This window comes from Pseudorca crassidens, chromosome 13, assembly GCF_039906515.1.
Source record: "Pseudorca crassidens isolate mPseCra1 chromosome 13, mPseCra1.hap1, whole genome shotgun sequence".
Classification (NCBI taxonomy): domain Eukaryota; kingdom Metazoa; phylum Chordata; class Mammalia; order Artiodactyla; family Delphinidae; genus Pseudorca; species Pseudorca crassidens.
Window position 1 is genome coordinate 27,889,938 of NC_090308.1, and position 7,644 is coordinate 27,897,581.

At 37.7% G+C, this 7,644-nt stretch overlaps 1 non-coding gene across 1 annotated transcript; it reads right to left on the reverse strand.

Moving 5' to 3' along the window:
• Positions 1 to 6,757: 6,757 nt before the first annotated feature.
• Positions 6,758 to 6,864, reverse strand: LOC137205141 (U6 spliceosomal RNA). Its single transcript, XR_010934004.1, has one exon. It is a non-coding gene; the product is annotated as a U6 spliceosomal RNA (small nuclear RNA).
• Between the last annotated feature and the right edge of the window lie 780 nt (positions 6,865 to 7,644).

The window sequence follows — 7,644 nt, forward strand, 5'->3', positions numbered from 1 at the left end:
GGCCACCACTGCAGCTGGTGCTCTGGGCTCCTCAGGGAGCCTGAGGGGCACTGAGTCCTCTGGAATTTTCAAACTGCCACAGCCAATCTGTGCCCTGCACGAGAATGAGGGGCTCTGTCCACCTCGGCTGGGTTATACCTTTCCCCATGGCTTTCCCTCCTGTGTCCTCTTAGAATAACAGCTTCCAGAAGAAAACAGCACTTGGGGTCTGGATCAGGGGAGAAAAATTGAAGGACAGTTACTGCTCTGTACTTAGAACCCCTTTTCCTCTGACCACTAAGGTTTCATTTTCTAAAACTGGATCGTAACTACCACGCTTGTCTGAATCTCTCTGTCTGTCTGTCTGTCTGTCTCTCTTTTTTAAGGAAGGGTTTTCTCCTGGGAGGACCTCACAATTTCTTGTAAATGATTTGTGGCAGGAAACAATCTAGAATAATAGACATGTCTAAATAGTTGGTTGAACACAGACATCATTCTCTATTTTCCCACAGAGATATAACTGTGAAGTAAATATATATGTAAAGTTATAGTTAATAAATGTAAACATAATTTTAAGGGTAGCTGTTTACTCAATATGTTTTATAAATCCTATGAACCCTTGGGCTTAATTGACTTTATTTAGTATATGAATGGTCTTCAAATTTATAGTAGCTAATTCTTACCCTTCAAACAAATGAGAATGAAAGTAAAAAAGAAATATTCACTGACCACATATACTTAAAGTTTCAGAGATTATAGCATTTATTAGGCCAAATAATGTCCCTATTCATAGCTGAGAAGTCTGTTTTCCAATGATTTATACTGTCATCTTTTGCTGAGCGGGTAAATTACCCTAAATATTTTGTTTCTTTGCCTTCTTCATCCACTCCATTTGTTCTATATCTAATCCCACATCTGGAGACATAAAATTCATAGATTCTAAAATGAGATTAACTGACAATTTGTTGTTCTTGTTTTTAGAGCGTGAAGAAATTTTCCCCTGGCTGGGGGGAATGGCTAATGACAGTATTCAAAACTGAACTGGTCAATTTCTGCCAGGTATTTGACATCTGAAAAATGATATCACTTTTTTTTTTTAGTTTGGAATATCTACAGGATTTCCTACTTACTATACAGGTATTATTGTTTTGGGGGTTTTGTTAAATTGTATCTGAGACTGAACAGAGCAGAACTTTCATGGAACTTGAACACATGAGGGAACACACACCACTCCCCTCGCCCTCTACGTGGAAGCTTGGCTCAAATATAAATTCCTCTGTGTCCAAATCAGAAGTATGAAGAATTAGACTTTATATCTAGACTAGGCTTTTAACATACCCTCATTAGAGTATTAAGATTTATGATGTTGTTTTTTTGTAACATTCTGTTTCGAGACACTAGAAGTACTGGAACAAAAGCATTGAAATTTTGTGTCCCAGGGTTTTTCGAGGACTATATTTATATGACTGGAGCAGGGGAAAAACTCTAAAAGTTTACAACTAAATCAATGCTTGTGAAATTTCCAGTTTGTTCTCCTTGGACGAATAATGTTAGACTAAATATTAGAATGTTACACTGAATTGAATTTGGAGGTTTTCTTGAAACCTGAAAAATGTGTGTGTGTGTGTGTGTGTGTGTGTGTGTGTGTGTGTGTAAAATCACATACTGGTGATTACCTAAGGAAATCATTACATTGACTAAACTCCTAATGGAAGACATAATAGCTAAAGAGACAAAAGGTCTTTTATTTTATTGTTTTTTTTGTGCTATGGGTTTTTGACTAGCAAACCTTTATAATATGTATACACAGGAACCATAATAGAAATTTTATTGCTTAACTCATTTTGAATGATCATTAGGAAGTACTTTCCCTCCAACCGTTATTTATTATGAGAGGTGAGCTTATCTCTTTGGTGATTTCAAGACTTGTATTAGTTACATGGCATATAAATAAAGGGGTTAAGAAGAAAAGCCAAAGGACTTCAGAATGACTGCAGGCTACAGGAGTAATAAGAGAGTACTAACAATGTGACATATTTATAAAAATTGGCAAATCCCAGACTGAGGCTGGGGATGGAAAGGAGAGTTGCCTTCTCTTCGTTTGTCCCAGTGCAAAAGCAGTTAAATCAAGTTACAGCCTGACCTGCTGGGAAAGTACGGTTAGCAGTCTCACAATTATCACTGTTGTTCAGTTGTAAAAGAAAGAAGGGTTTTTTGTTGTTGTTATATTTTGTTTTGATTTGAAGAAGTGTTTCAGCAAGTTTAGGAAGAGGAAGTTAAATCCATGCCAAGGTATCTCTGATTTTTGCGGGTATTCCCTTCTGCTCTCCTCCAGAGCTGGGAATTTCCCTCCCTTTCTCCATGTGTGTTCCCACCCCCAGCTCATCAGTGGAGCAGCTTGCAAATAAGCCTTTTCCTCATTCTGCCCCCTTTTAGGGAATCCATGCCTAAACAGAAAGGTTTTTGATCTATTTGAATACAGTACAACAATTCAGGTAGAATTTTATCCTTCAAAGAATCTTTTTTTTCCCACCCCAGAAGACAATTCTTCATAGGCACCATAGGCACAGAAGAACATTTTCTCACCTGATTATCTCAAAGTTAGCACATGTAAAGGAATATAATTTTGTAATTTTCAGTTAGGAATTTCTAGTTTTGTAAATTTAAATTAGTTTTGTAATTTGAACGTTTAAACGATTTCATATTAACTATTATCATTCATTATAATATAATAGAATAAAAATATAAAGATAATAAACTAGCGCTTATCATCTATTTTCAATTTCCTCATTTACGGCACATTACTGAATAGTTATTGAACATGGGCATTTTCCATCACCTGCAATCATATTTCTTATTTAACTCTAAGATTTAAAATAATGTTCAATAAGAAAACAGTGGGGTTTTTTTCCCATTTTCAAAGATAGGAATAATTAAAAATCATTTTAATTCTAAATAATATTATTTAATGTCCCTAAGTTGGCTGTAGGAGAGTGCAATACTGGGCAAGGCTTGTTATTGTTCATCTTAGCCCTTGTATAAAACATTCAAGTGTGTGTATTACTTAGGTCTGTACACTGAAGTTATTAAAAAAGAGTCCTGATTCTACTCTGGGGTTGAGTATGGCCCTGAGGGCCAAAGAAATGAACATATACTCCTTGAATAATTTATCCTTCTCTATAGGACTGGACTGGGGAAAAGGATCGGTATTACTGATTATGTCTTTTGCCTCAGGCTCCAACATGGCTTGGTAGGGCTCTGGTACTGATCTTGTTTTCATTTAAAATTTTGATATTTTGTTCATCATGACATTTCTTACCTTAATTAAGATTTTAAAAAATTATTTCATTAAAACATGATTTCTCTAGATTACTAAGTTTTGGGGGCCTCCTTAAATTTTGCACCCAAGGCAAATGCCTCACCCCCCCCCCTTATTCTGGTCTGCACCCAGCTTTTCTGTTTTGGCTCTGTTTTCCCCAGTCTCTAGAGTATCAGGGTCATCTCTGATTACTTGGGTTGCTTAGTACCTGGAACAGTGCTCTCACAGAATAGATGTCTGGTAAGTGGTTAATGATATTGCTGATGAAGACTAGCTAATGGGTCAAGCCTCGTCTTTTCCAGTACAACGAATCCAGCGATGTGGGCCCCAAGCATCACTTCGTGAGAGTAGCAGCCTCCTTCTCTACATGAGCCGTTGCAGACCCATCTCGAAAGTCCCTTGCATGTGACCTGCATCTACATGACAGTAGAACACAGGGGTTGTAGAGCCAGATCAGCTCAGCTGGTCCACTCACTAGCTTCATGACTCTGGGCAAGTTACACAACTTCTGCAATCAGTTTTTTAAAATCTATATCGTGGGGATATTAATAGTACCTGACTCATGAGATTTCTGTGAGGATTAAATGAATTAATATATGCATCTTAGACTATATCCTCTACGAAACTGCCTGAGGCAAAAGCTTCGGGATTAACTCCATTAGGAAGTGAAACCCCAGGAAAAAGGGGTGAGAGGAAAAGGAATTTAGTAAAAGGCAGGAAAATAGGGAGAGAAATACAAGTGTTCTAGTGGGCGGGCCACAGTTTACAGGTACCATGGTCTCACAGAACCTCTCCAAGAGCTGTAGGAAAGCATCTAGAAACAGGATCTCAGAGAGAGGGACGAACAAGCAATTTATCTGCTGACCCCTTCCTATCTCCTGTCTTTCACTGGTCAATGTCTACCAGTGGGGTTGTAACTCCACCTCATGTCTGAATTATATTAGCTGGCCCTCCAGGCAGCTGTTAGGAAGGCAAGACTCTCCACGGGTCCCCTCCAGTCAGTGTGCTGGTCCAGTGGTCTCTCTGTGTCACTCAGAACCTACCATGGTGGCTCTTTCGTCTTTAGTGGCCACTCTGGCTATCGCTTTATAGCCACCGGGACAATAAGAGCCATATTATTGGAATCTGGATTCTTCCCAATGTACCCAACCCTGGAAACTAGCTGCTGCTCCCTCAGCAAACTAATTTTTTGTATGTGTGAGGCAAGCCCTTGTTTTTTGCATGGACTGGTCCCTGCGCCTCATAAGTGGTTCTTGCGGTCTTCAAATATCAGGATTCTTTCGGTCATTTAGAGCTCAGCTCGAATGTTACCTCCACAGAAAGGCCTTCAGTTGACCAGCACAGCTTTCCTCAGTCTCAGATGAAGAGATACATGGATGCCCTTCTTCTTTTAGACTTTTATTTCTATTTGTAAAACAGGATGTACTTTTGCCCTACAGATGAAGGACATTTTATGTCATAGAAGGAAAAGGGCGTGAATCTGGGCCCTCAGCTTGCTCTCACACCCTGTAGCTTGGCAGTTCACACAGCCAAACCACAAATGGAACTAATGTCTCATTATTGGCTTCCCATCACATCTGACTTAATATGAATCAGTCCCCTTTCCCTATCAATATCAAAATTGGCTTGTTCAGGATGTGAAAAGATGTCATTTCTCTTCCTGTTTCTTTTTCATTCTCTTTAGAGCAATTAATTTTGACTTTGAACTCTTGGCTTGTACTAAATTTAAGACTGGCAATGGAAATTTGGAAAGAAAAGTCAGTGAAACACAAATATAAAAGATACTTTTTTACCTTGTTTCCTTCCCTTCCATCTCTTTGCTTCCCCCTCCCCATGGAACATGTGTCTGATACACCCCCTGCTACCACATCCTAGTTCTTTATTCCAGATACTTGTGTCACTCATGGTTTCTTACCACCTTTGGTCCACACAATGCTAAATTCTCAAGTCTTGAGAATTCATCTTGTAGCAAAGATAATGCATCATTAAAAAATTAGAATAAAATGTTCTAACATTTCCTCTCTAATTATAGTTTAATTTAGGGTCCTTCAAGGAAAAACAGTTAACTGAACAGTTACTGTCCCTGTTTCAAAATTAACAGGAGTCATTCTAGTCTCTGCTTTCTTGTTTATCCCACTACCAAGTAACTTCTATATAAAAGATGATAGTCAGAACTGGCATCTTTATCTAACAAATCCAGAATTAAACACACTCATCAGCAATTGAAACTCTCTGCTTCCATGCAGACAACCATCTGTTTGTTGAATGCTCATTTCTGTGACATCTTTATTTTTTTTTAAATTAAAGAACATAGTACTTTATTTCCCCTCAAAATACCATGTTTACTCTCTAGGATATTATTCCTCCCTCTTTATTTCATTTAGATATAATACAAGACAATGTGTTGAGATAGATGTTATTTGCTTACAGTTAAAGGTACTTGACTATTAATAGTTGGTAAGCTGACAAAGGTGCAGGTGGTGTCAGATTTTTAATCGATTTGATTGCTGGCAGACTTGGGATAGGACTGGGAAACCCACTGGTTAAAATAAAAATCAGCTGCAATTAACAGTGACAGAGCGTTGGAGATTCTTTGTTTGCAGAACATCAACATTTCAATATTATTTACCCAAATTGTATTTTCAATAACGTTTAGCAGCCTCTTTAATACAGAAACAGGAATAGATCATCATGACAGTATACAGTGTAGGAAATGAAATGTTTTCATGATAACTGTCCTTTAAGAGCCAAAAGCATTTATCAAGAGTTTTTAAGTAACAAAAAAAAAAATTAACTTTTTTTTTTTGGTAGTAGAAGGCACTAGGAAATATCTTCAAATAACTAGATAGAGTGGAGGTTAAAATCATTAAGTAATATTTGACTGAAATGTGTGGTATTTACTTTAAAAGCTTATATGTTTGCATAAATATGGGGCAAATGCTCAAGAGCCACTTTAAAAAAACATATCTAGATTCAGTGTTCTACATGCCTTTTTTTGGGATAACTGAATTCATATTGCTAAATTTTTTCATGTCTTAGTTTATCATGAATAAATTTATTAGTAGTTTTACTTTTCCATACATTTCTTGAAATTTTACTTTAGAATATGGTATGTATTATAGGATCTTAGTAAACTATAATGTTAATTGTAAATCTGACTATGTCTTGAGAACATTATTTCCTTTAAAACCTGTGAGCTGAGAGCTTGGTATAACTCGCTTTGCTTAGCTAGCATTTTGATACAGAAGTATAAATGGAGCCCACAGAATGTCTGCATCTGTGGCTAAATGTTAGATACAGAGTACGTGAGAGGTGCAGAGTAGAAAAGAAAATATTCTTTTCAAATTTATTTTTTTAAAATAACACTAGTTACTTTGTCTACTAATAGTGAAAGGAAGGGTTGTAATCTAGAGTATCATTGGCCTTCTTCCTCACGTATGAACAGGCTAATCCCAGATTAAATATATGGAACTCTTCACGAATCTGCGCGTCATCCTTGTGTAGGGGCCATGCTAATCTTCTCTGTATTGTTCCAATTTTTGTATATGTGCTGTTGAAGCAAGCACTCTGTGACGTCTTTACTGCGGTCACCCAGGATCTGGTTGGAACCCACCAGTGTTGGGAATGTACAACCATATGAGACAAGTCTTTTCATTTCAGAGAAGCTGTAATCCTTAGGAAGGCCTTTTTTGTATATTGAGCTGCAACCTGTCTCCTTGTGATATTGGCCCACTGATTCTTGTTCACCCTACAAAGCAGTGTTTCACAAAGTGTGCTCTGTAGATCACCTGCATCAGAGTCACCTGTGGTTCTTGTGGAAACGTAGTTCCTTGATTCTCCTCCACCCAGGGCCATTTGAATGGCAGCTGGTGGCTATGAAGCTGTGATCCCTGCTTTCATATGCTTTCATAAGCTCCCCCTGCACACGTAAGTTTGAAGATCAGTGCTCTGAAGCTGAAGAAAGTAGCAAGGTCAGTGTCTTTTATGCACCTAGCCTTTCGGATAGTTGGAAAGAGGTATTATTATCTCTGTTTCTCCATGTCATCTGTTCTCCAGACCAAGCCTCCGAGTTTTTTCAATTATCTCTCATATGAAATGGTTCCAAGTCTCATTCTCTTTGAAGTGTGCTTCATTTTAATGGAGTTTGTCCTAAAATGTGATGCTCAAAACTGCATATAAAGCTCCAGGTGTGCCCTGCAGTGGTGGGAGGTAGGGCAGAAAAAAGGGACCAGTTCCTTAGCACAGAAACTGTATTCTTGTAAGAGAAAACATTAATGAAATTAAATACATTTATTAGGTTCAAGAATATCAGTTAGCCTTTGAAATTTTGATCTAGAAAGAAATAG